A 12,244-nucleotide genomic window follows, 5' to 3' on the forward strand; every position below is an offset into this window, starting at 1 on the left:
TTCAAGTTTTGAAAATATACATATAAATCGCATTATAAAAAGCGGTAAGGCTTTTGTTAAAGAAGCTATTGACGTACATAGGAGACATATCTGCTATAAATTGGCGGTATAAGCGATTTCTTAATAAAGTTACGGTGTAAAATTGTGAATAGAAACATTATTAAGTCGTTTTTTTATTTCTCTAAAGCAGTATTATGGTTAATGCTGAATTATGTGATAAATATAAATAAATATATATGTATATTATATATGAAAGGAATATTTAATATTTTTTTTAAGCATTTAATTATCTGTCACAAGAAAGTGTTGCCAAAACCGCACATAAATATTGCTATTAGCACAAAATTCAAAATAAAATTGAACCAACTATCAACAGTCATTAGAAAATCTTAAAAAAATTATGGTGTGAGCACTCCAACTAAGTAAAAGTCAAAGTAAAAATAAAAATTATACCAACATTCAGCTACTTGCCAATAAATCGCCTTATTTATGAGCAATAAATTCTCTCAGCAATGGTAAAAGCCGTCAGTCAGTCAAAAGAATTTTTTTTATTTTTCATCAAAATCACTAAGTATCGGAATCTGGCTAATCAAATGACGTATGTATGCTATTTTGAAACTTTTTGGATTTTTCGTAACAAGTGGTACAAAATAAATTAGCGCTTGAAACGATTAATTTATTATTACCAAACGATTTTTCTGCTGTGATTTAATTTTTTTTCGATACGCTGAAGCCACTAAACTCTTTATATGCTTCAATTTGCTGCAGCGATCAGCACATTTTTCAAGTGGCGATAAGTCGCGAATAAAATATGACCTGAAGGTGGAACTAAGAGTGCGGTCATATAATATGTGGTGTGATGGTTCTGAGGGAGCTTCTTTTATGGTTGTGGGTTTGATTTCGTGTGTTTTTTTGTATAAACATGCATAAATGTATGAACAGTGATATTAAGCTACGTGTGTGGAGAAATCAAATATAGCTGATTAGTAGCCAATATACTTGAATAAAAACTAGCTTTTGTATAAAAATATAAAAAAAAACTAAGTTAAAATTTGATTAGAAAATACGAAAAGACTTTTTCGACTATCCAATATTTATAGTTGCAAAAAACATCTTAGAGAGGTTTTAGAAAGGTCCACGATTTAGATAGATTATTGTATAAAATTTGTTATATTATTATACGAAGATTCGGTTTTAAAGTAAACCTCTCCTAAATTTTTGTTAATGTTCTGTTATTGAATAGAGAATGATATCGAATATAATCCAATTAAATATGGTAGTTTAATTTATGTATATTTTTGCTCGGGGAAAGCTTCTCATATAATCTGATTTTTGTTATCTATTTATTTATTTTTTTTTTTATAATTTATTTGTATAGTTATCGCTTATATATTTAATATACCCAAATAATCCTCTATTTATACTATAATTCTCAAGTATTATTATTTCTTTACTAATTTACGTCTGATCTATAATATCGCATTCAAACGTTACGTTCACAATATAGATATTCCTATTGTCTTCTAAGTTAGTAGTAGAACAAAAACAAATACACAAATATGTATATATATTTTTACAAAGTTTAATTAACTATTTTTTTTATTTGCTCCTAGTTATTTACTTTTCGTTATCTTAATAACTCACCTGATTAGACTAACTGATCAAGAAGTTCCGCTTTGGTGATTCCCATCAATTATATACGAATAAAATTAAAGGCTATGAATATCACCCGAAATATAGAAAAGATCTGCAAATAAAAACGAAAATTTATTTGAAATAAATATATTATTTTTATATTTCATACTTATTTGTGATATTAAGTTTAATAATATTAATATTTATTAGAAGATCTGTATAAAAAATTAGTTAGCTAATGACAATAAAAAAAAATATTTATAAAGTGTGCAGAACTTTCTCAATATCCTGAAATGGCCAAAATGGACAAGTGGTGAATCGAACAAACAACTGGTATAAATAGAGTAAGCAGTTATAACCAAATAGAGTTTATAAATGTAGAATTAGTGAATCAATCAAACAACTGGTATAAATAGGGTAAGCAGTGATAATCAAATAGTGATCAAAAATGTAAAATAAGTGAATCGAACAGATAACTGCCATAAATAAAATAAGCAATTGCAATGAAATAGAAATGAATAATGTGAAAATAGTAAATCGAACAAACAACTGGTATAAATAGGATAACCAGCATGAAATAGAGATCAAAATATAATATTAGTGAATCGAAAAGACAACTTGCATAAAGATAAGAGGAATAGCTATCGAATAGCAAGCGCTTATATCAGTTTAATATGGTATCTGCACCCTCCCTTAAATTAAATTCAATTCCATACTAACGGGTAGCGCTCAAACCTAACGCGCTAAGCAATGGTGAATCCAAGATAAATGTTTCCATGTTTACATTAATTGTTATGAAATAATTTATAGAAATAATTATAAACAAACACATTTTCATTTCTCTAAAAATGCAAAGTTAACCACAATTTATTAACCGCCCAAATGCGCCAACAACAAATGTCAGCGCATCGTTTGTAATCGTTAACAGTAATAAATGCACCACCATTTCTCCACTGATTGCCCATAAATACAGTATGCCTGCATGTATAATATAATATTTGTGCGCGTATGTCCACTAATAAACTTGTAACTAATAACGTCGGAAAATTCCAGCAGCGCTACACAATGCTTAATGAAATACATATATATATATATTTACATTTTGTTTTCATTTCATATAACATCTAGTTTTAACCGGAAACAATCGGAAATCAAAGCGCACAACAAACGCTGCGCCGCGACTGTCATGCGGCTAACTTGTTTGTCTGTCGGAAGAGCCTCCAAATGGCGATCGTACAGTGAAACCTATTAAGTAGCACTCATCTTTAATGCAGTTACAGAATGTAAACACTTGATATAATAAATAGATATAGATACATAAGTGTAAAAATATATGTAAATACACATACATTATATATATTTATATGTAAGTTTATATACTTATACCTCCCACCGCTTTGTATTAGCATTTGAATCATTTGTTCGACCAATACTGTCATGATCGTGTCGCTTTATTTTATTTGCTAAATTGTTTTCTCTTATATATTGAAGTTTTTTCCTTAAAATTGAAATCGTAACGCCGGTGAGCGTACGTAGCTGCGATAAAAAACTTACATGCTTCTACATAATTTTGATAGTGCTATCGATTGCTGTGCGAAGACAGCAGCGGCGGCGGCATTTGTAATGTCGTATTCTGTGTTCGTGTTACACGATATGTATATGAGTGACGAGCACTTAGCCGACTTGTAAATGTCTGTTACGCATGCGATTTCTCTGAATCAATGAACTGGAAAGATCACGTGAACAGTGAATTGCAGTGCCGCTGCCGGCAAAGTGATTGCGGCTGCGGCGACAGCTGCTGAGCGTACAAATCTGCATTAAATTAATATGCAGAAATCATTTCAGAATCGTTTAAAAGTCGTTAGCGCTTTTGGTGTAAGGCATTAGGGCAAATATTCAAGTGGAAAGGGCAAACTGAAGATGCTTGCTGAAACTCGATTCTTTGCTAGTTATGAACTTGTAGTGATTTATATATTAATAACTATTAGTTTAACGCCGGTTGATTAGAAGTAATCGGACAAATCAATATTGATTGTAATGAAATTTTTTACTAGATAAAGGAAATTATATAAAAGAGATCTAGCTTTAGAAAAAATACAGAATTAACTTGTAAGTAATCAAATAATATAATAAATAAATTACTTTGTTGTATGTAATGACAATTATACAATTTCTTACAATTTAATTATGTATTTTTCTTCATAATTAGTTCCCTGGAAAAAATTAATTACAGTTGCTTTTTTATCACTAGATCCCTTAATAAAACCATCAATAATTGACAACCTTGCACGCGCCATTATTGCAAAAATATCCGCCTCTTTTTCTTGCTATAGTTTCAATATTAACGATATAAATATCAGGAAAGCCACATACAACTAGAAATAAATAATTTCAGCATGGCTATAACACTCTTAATTACGGATAAAATATAAACTGCTCATACATATGTATTTAGATAACTTCCATATACTTCCTCACAATATGTAATTAGACGAAATTATTTGAAGAAAAAACGATATTATTTGTATAAAAAACACTAAACTTAATTGAAAACCCAGTAGATTACATTTTGTTTTGATACTTTTCACGCAGACAGACCTGAGCCGCATATCCGCCATAAATTTGTAGACGGCTTAAGTTAATTAAGCAACAATGAAATATCAAGTTTATTTTTTGCTAAACAATGAAGTCATTACGAACAAGTAATTGAAATTTATAGATTAAAAGCTGAGATATAAAAAAAATTAAATAAGGAATAAAGAATATTAAAATAATCATAATAATATGTCAGCTTTTACAAAGGCGAATATATATTTTTAATTAATATTTGCCTTAATATTCATTAGATGATTCAAATGATAGTGGAATAGGGCAATATTACAAATCGTCACCTAAAATGAAAAATAACCTAACATCACTTTTTATAAGTTTATAGGCGCAGGAAAAACGATATAATCACAACCACTCATATTGAAACAAAATTTGAGTTTTGGTTATAAAGTGGTTATAGTATATATAGGTTATATATTGGTTATATCTGAAAACATTTCGGTTATATATTGGTTATATCTGACCGCGGAAGCTGAAAATTTTATGCTACATATATGCTGTATGATGTAGTGCATCGTAAGCAATAAAAAACTCAATTTTGATTTTTTTTGATGATACGTTGTTTTGCATTTTACGTGACGAAATGATATATTTTATATGATATATTAATTTGCCGGTTGTTTTCGCTTACAAAAAATGTTATGATTGTTGATATTGAAAATGTATCTAATGAAATTTATGTAGGTAGACTAAATTTTTTTTAGAGAAATGTGCCTTTGGATTGGTCAATTATTTTGCGAAAATGTTTAAGGAAAAAAGTCTAAAAAAATTGTTAACTCTTTATTCGAAACCTTAAATATATACCTTATGACTTGTATGAATAATTTTATATATAATTTTAAACTTATTAAAAAAAAAAAAATTTTTTTTAAATAATAAAACATAATTAATGGAAAAAATAATTATTTTTTTTTAAATAAAAATATTAAATATTTCAATGAAAAATTATTTCTTTTAAACTCATTAAAAATATTAAACATTTCCTTGTAAAAATCCAATTTTAAAAATAATAAAAATGAATAAAGAAAATAAGCTTTTTTTGAAGATAAATAAATATTTTTTGACAACAATTAAATTAAAAGCAGTAGCGTTTGCAAATGTCAACTAGATTTATTTATTACAGATAATTGCAGTTTTTACAATCAATTTACTTATTTGGAGCAATAAAAAATTAGCTTCTGGTAATTCCAGTTGCGCACACAAAGATTTATGCATTCAAACGCAGTATGATTGTAATTACATACGAGAAATTTCTATACAAAAAAACGGAATGAAGTGAAATGCAAAATATGAAAGCTTATAAAAAATAGCGCATGCAATTTTGCTGCCGAGTGAAGCTGTGCTGTAAACGCAATTGAGCAGCTTTTGAAACAGTAATTAAATTGTTACCGTAAATTACAAAAATTATTTTAAAAATGGAGAAGTTACAACAAAAAATAATTTTAAAAATTATTGAGAAATTTTTATTAATATAATTATGAAAAAATAATAATTTAATAGTAAAAAAATATAAAAAATTATTAATGAAATTAAAAAAAAAAGTATATATAAAAAATAGTTTCCGATGAGAATGCCAAGTTCCTACAAATTTACTGCAGCTGATCGGCATTGCGCAAAAACACTTATAATGCTTCCAAAGCTTTACAGGATAAATAATAAATAATTAATATTTCGTAAAATAACCTCTATTTTTAATACACCACCACATCTCCGAGACATGGAGTCTATGAGCTCCTGGCAACGCTTTATTGGTATTCTTTTCCTAGCCTCTTTCACTACCTGCCATAAATCTCTCGAGTTGATTGATTTCTCTTCAGTTACTCTTTTCTTGATATCAGTCTACAGGTTTTCTGTAAGGTCAGGAGACTCTACATATATCCCCGTGGATTTTTTATACAACCTATAAAGCTTTAGTATTGATTCATAATATTTCATTTTATTGAAAAGTAATACAATTTCATATATCCTTAGCCGCAGCAACGCTTGGTTAGCGCTACAAGCTATAAAGTATATTAAAAAAACTTTAATAAATCAATTAAAATTTTTTTCCGATTTAAGAATTATCAAAACACTTCAGAATGTCTTCACAAAGCACCGCTAGTACCATAAATAAAATGTCACATTACAATGCAATTTTGCAAAGCAAAATTCCCCAATTCATCCGACTTGCGCTCTTGATTACTTGACTGCGTCATTAGTTTTAAGCAGCTTTAATTTTCGGGCACATTTTTTACATTTTTTTGGACACAAAGTAAGCTCATTTTTAATATATTGAAATTTACAATAAAAAAAATTATATTTAATAAATATCAATATTATTGCTATTCAAGTTTTTGACATATTCTACGCTTATAAATAGACGTAAGCGGTTTAAAAGTATATTTTCTAAGCCAACTTTGAGTGTAGTATCATAAAATGTCACTTGATAGATTTTTTAGAATTTTTTTAAGTCACACAAAAGGGTTAATTAATTGCCATTGATGATTGAATTGCGCATTACAAAATGCTCAGCGCTTAGTAACGAATTTGGCCACGCTAATTTATCAAAAATTAAACAATAAATAATAAAAGAGAATAAGAATTTTGTGTGCAATATAAACCTTTTATTATACTGTGCATATATGTATGTACATACAGTGTATTTTCAAACAACCGGATATAATAAAAATTCTATTCTTAATGCACGTTCTATTCAAGCGTTGATTTATTATAGTTAAGCTTTTAAGACTTTGGCAAAATGGTACTGATTGTACAATGAAAAAATAAAAATATCTACGTATATATAAATACATTTTAATATCCTGTTTTTTGCAGTTAATAAACAAAATTTGAGACTACTATACACTAATTTATGGTGCTGAGACTTTAACTAAATTTGTTTTATAAACCGCAAAAACGGGCGTTATACACAACTATTTTTTCTCATAAAAATGAAATTTTTTATTAGATTTTTTTGTTTTATAAAGAAATTCTGAAATTTTTTGAATAAAGTTAAAACTTTAACTCACAGAATGGACGAAGGAAAAAACTCAAAATTAGATTTTTGGAAGACAAAAAAAATTAAAATTTCAGTGAAAATTTCGCGAATTTTTGTTTTTAGTAGTTCATAGTAATTGAAAAAAAAATCCTTCATCCAAGTTGTTAAGAACTGTATCTCAAAGACCTGTGTAAAATTTCATGAAGATCGGTTAAGTAGTTCTCGAGAAATTTTGTTATCCAACTCCAAAAACATAGTTTCGAGAAAACGCGTTTAAACTCGGCGCACTTAGTCTAGCTAGACTCGAGCTCGCAAGTTCTCAATGATGTAGCTCCGAAACTATTACTCGGATCATCTTAAAAACTTAGGACAAAATTCTAGAGATGTTGTAGATATTAATAAGACAATAAAAAAAATCGATTTATTGAAACAGTAAACCCATGTAACCCCTTAAGAGAATATATCCACTCGCAAGGCAGAAAAACGTGTTTTTTTTGTGATTTTTTATAGCATTCGATTTAATAAAAAAGCTAAAAATTACAATAATTTGCAGAGTCTAATTTACTTTTATATCCATCAATTTATTTTGAAAAATTTTGGACTATCTTGATCGCGTAGTTGATCTCCAAGAAAACCTTCAAAAGCAGTTGTCTGGCGGTGAGGATGATTTTTCTGATTAAAATTATCTCAAATTCAAAGACCAAAAAATGTATTATTACTACAGATGAACACAGATAATGATGGAGAGACTAGATAAACTTTGGATTATTGAAAAATTGCTGTTTTACAAAAAAAATTCTTCTGTTAAAAATTCTACACTTAGGCGGAGCTTAAAAAATCGAAATTATTATCAAAAATTATATTAATTTATTTTTTTCATATTTGCCCGGCAAATATCCAAGAAGGTCATGTAAAAACTTATTTTCACATTTTCCTGACACATATCTAAGAAAGTCGTATATAAATTTCAACTCAACCAATCCAGCCGTTTCTGTGTAACTATTTTTAAGATATATCCAATCAATAATCAATTAAAACTTAAACTGGTCCACTTATTGAAATGTGCAAGTCATTGATTTGTGCAGGAATATATTACAATATGAATATATATAAGTATGTATATATTAATATATGTGCATGAGTAGGCAAATGTGATTCGAAGCAATCATTAAGCGCCTGAATATACTAAAACATGTTATACAATTGTACTAACTTAGTATGTGTATATACCGGGTATGTGCCACCGGCCGCCTAATTATGCAAACTGCAAGCGAGTGCGAACTCATAAACTACAAAGTTATAAAAAGTTTGTATGACTATTTAAAAATATGAACTGCATATTTAAAAGCCACAAAGGTCTTTTTGTTTCTAACGATTTAAATACCAACTGTGTTTACATAAACTCATTATCACTTCCGCATAACAAACGATTAGCTATGCAAGTATTGATTATTGAACTGCTTTTGTATGGAAATCAAATTAAATCTATAATATTTTGATTACGAGTTCAATGTATGCAAATGAGTGGGTGATTAACATAAGAATGAAATCAATTGTAGATTTGTATGTGTGAGTGTGAGTGTGTGCAATAAACTGTAATAAATTTTAATATGTATTATATGGTAGTATGAATGTATATATGCGTGATTGATTTGAAATTTATGTTAAACTATTATTATTTATTATTCATATGTACATATATTAGGTATATTGGTAGTCGAAGAAGTCTTTTCGTATTTTGTAGTATCAATATAAATATGTATGTATTAAATGTCAGTGTGTTCTTTAGCGTTTGATATCAATCAGTGTAGCTGCCCTCAAATATTAATGCTAAAAGTAATTTATTCCGTTATCTAATGTTGTGCTAGATCTTAAAGTTGAATGCTCTAACGCGCAATTCTTCAAATCAAAAAAGAGGCGAGCTGAGTTATTTAAATTTGTTGGTCTAGCTAGAAGGCGATAAATCAGTGATTTAAGCAAATCAATCGTAAAATCAGCTTTAACTTAACACAGATACCGCATACTTATATGTACATATATATAAATTCTTGTACATGTATATTTCTAAGCATACCTTAAACACCTCATACTTATTTACAAACTAATTTACATAAATATCCGAATCGCTCATGAATATTTTATAGTCTACTATTTATTACTATAATTTCTTTTATTTGATTTTTTTTTTGTTAGTATTTTTATTTTATTTTTTTTCTTCAGCAAACAAGCGACCCAAAAGTCAAATGATGTTAGAAAACCCCACCGTTTCTAGTTTTATCCAGTTTACGCCGGTATAGCACACATTTTTCGCTCGTTCAAACCCATATACATGCATACATATATACAATTATACATATTTACCGTATGCATATTGTATTTCTCATTTCTAGTTTTTACGCGCATTTGGTGTTGTCTTCAATGTTTTATCTATCAGCGGCTTGTTTTCGATTTGGGCTTTTACCAACTCAACTCAACTCAAGTCAAGTCAAGTCAAGTCAACCAACTGACAAAGTATTGGATAGTAGCGTCGACTTGGGCTGAAATAGCACCCAAACGGCTGGCTATCGCATGACGCTGGCGCTAAGTATAACTTAAAATACTTAACTCGTATGCATTCCTTGTGTGTTTATGCAAAACCGAGCCGCGCATCAGCTGTCTTCTCTGACTGCTTGTTGGGCCAGTTATTTGAGCATTCAAAAAACAAAAGGCAATAAAAGATTCAAACATTTGTTTAGTTAGCAAAGCAGTCGCGTATTTTGTGTTTTCGATTTTTCAACCTTTGCAACAACGTCTTCGTTTGTGTGGTTGTGTGCGGCTTTCATGCAAATTTTAGTTACCGCGTCCAGGCGTTTAGACTATGCATCTAAAAATATTTTGCTTACGCGCTTGTTAACTATTTGTGTCGTACTAACCTTTCACTAAATTGTGTTGTTTTATATTAATAAAATTGTATATTTATAAGAAAGTTAAACGCTTTTGTGAATATTTGGAGCAGTACTTAAAATAAAGGTTGTGGGAATCCCCAAGAGCAAATTTATTATTTGTCTTTTTGCGTATTTTAAACGCGTAATAAATTTAAAATATGTCTGCTGAGGAATATTTACGCATACGCGTATATTTTGGGAGACTTTGTAAATAAAATATTTAACAAGTGGTTATAGGCCAAATTTTCTGGTTGAAAAGTATATTTGTGTGTAGTTTGCAGTTAGGTTACATGAGCCACAATTGTTTGGATATAAGAACTGAAAACGTGTATCAATAGAAGGTTAGTCAGTTTTCTAATTTAATATTATGCTAATAAATATTTATTTATATCCCGAACGGGGTATATTAAGTTTGTTGCTATATTGGTAACACCAAGAAATAAACTTCGTTTTTCTCCCCAAGAAACTACCGATATCGGATCACGTGACCATAAAGCTGCCATAGAAACAGAACTATCAAAATGATGTTTTTGTATAGAAAACTATTTTATCTGACGAAATATCTTCAAAAATTTGTTATAAAGTATTATCCAAGGAAATGTTACAATTTCCAAAATTTTTTTTTCAGATCAGGTTATAGCATATAGCTGTCATACAAACTGAATTACAAAAATCAACACAATATATCCTTTTATGGCTTAAAAAATGCTCCCGTGAAAGATATTATAGTTTCCAATTCAAATTTTTTCTTGTTTTATACTAACTTTTTTTTTTAATTCTGGCTTAAGCGCTTAAATATCTACAGAAAATATATATTAATAATTTGAGCTCATGTTTTTGCTTTTTTATTAGATCATACTCTTAAATGTATGCCTCACTTTAAGTTGTGCTATATCAAATAAATCAAAGCCTACAATTAGGCGGTCTTATAATTAGGAAAAAATCGTATTCAAGTCACATACGAACCATATTGAAATAAAAGAAGGAACAAAGCACAAAAATTGAAATTTCGGATAAGACATTTTAGGTAAATCATTGTTTCATTACTGGAAAATGCTTTATATAAATAACTAAAAGACAGTAATTCAACATAAAAAGTGGTCTGAAACATCACCTGTCTACTGAAGTAATCTAAATTGGAAAAATCATAAATTTATCTATAAATATTTAAGAAATAATACATTCATATTCCCAAGTCACACTATTTTTAACTCCGAAGACTTCCTTTAATCCATTTCTGCTGAATACTTATTTCAACTTCAGCTCTTGTTCCCCAGCAACATTATTCATACACTTTAAATCCTGATTTTCAACAATTTCTTGCATGCGAATGCTCTGCACATGTTGCTAGCCATATCGCACACCTGTCGGCAACATGTTGCCAAACACATTAAACTAGTGTGCCATTTACATTGCGAAGTATAAAATAAGTTTCGCACATTATTATCTTTCACTGACGACTTTAACGCATATATATACTTATAAATATATATACACAACAATACATATTTGTATCGATATATGCATTTGTGCACATCTAATATATAGCCAGCAGCTGTGTATTATATGTACCTGTGCATAGATGCGTTGCCGTATAGTCAAAGTAGGCCAAAAGTGACGCGGCTGATCACGTTTTCGCGACGGCGCCACTCCGATAGCTACATAAGCGTCTTTATATATGCCATTACGCTTTTGCTTGTGTTTCCTAGTCACAAATGAATGCCGCCACCAATGAAATTTCGCCAATATTCGGTAATGTGGGTGCACAAATAGACTTATATCGTTATGCGATTGTGGTAATGTGTTTTTGCTGCTTTTCAATTTTTTTTTATTATCTTTTATTGTTATTTATTATTTACTCTTTGCTTTTTGAATTACTTTTTGAATAGATATTTGTTTAAAAATTTTCATTCCGTGAGCCTGCAGATGCTTCAATTTTAATTATTGCTATGTTGTGATCTGTAGTTCAATGCTTCCTAGCGAGGAGTGAATGATGAAATGCTTATACTACTTATTATACAAAATAAAACATACGGCAACACTACTCATACTGTAGCTTTTATATAACTTTATCTTTCATTAGAATTTTTTTATCCGT

The 12,244-nt window shown here is 29.1% G+C and overlaps 1 protein-coding gene across 2 annotated transcripts in view; it reads right to left on the bottom strand.

Moving 5' to 3' along the window:
* Nucleotides 1–12,244, bottom strand: part of LOC105223192 (UNC93-like protein) — a 90,315-nt gene that overhangs the window by 54,729 nt on the left and 23,342 nt on the right. For both annotated transcript variants that reach the window (XM_011200837.4, XM_019989238.3), the window contains exon 3: nucleotides 1,645–1,747. The gene's annotated coding sequence lies outside the window, so the exon portion shown is untranslated. The remainder of the gene's footprint in view (nucleotides 1–1,644; nucleotides 1,748–12,244) is intronic.

This window comes from Bactrocera dorsalis, chromosome 4 (genome assembly GCF_023373825.1).
Source record: "Bactrocera dorsalis isolate Fly_Bdor chromosome 4, ASM2337382v1, whole genome shotgun sequence".
Taxonomy (NCBI): domain Eukaryota; kingdom Metazoa; phylum Arthropoda; class Insecta; order Diptera; family Tephritidae; genus Bactrocera; species Bactrocera dorsalis.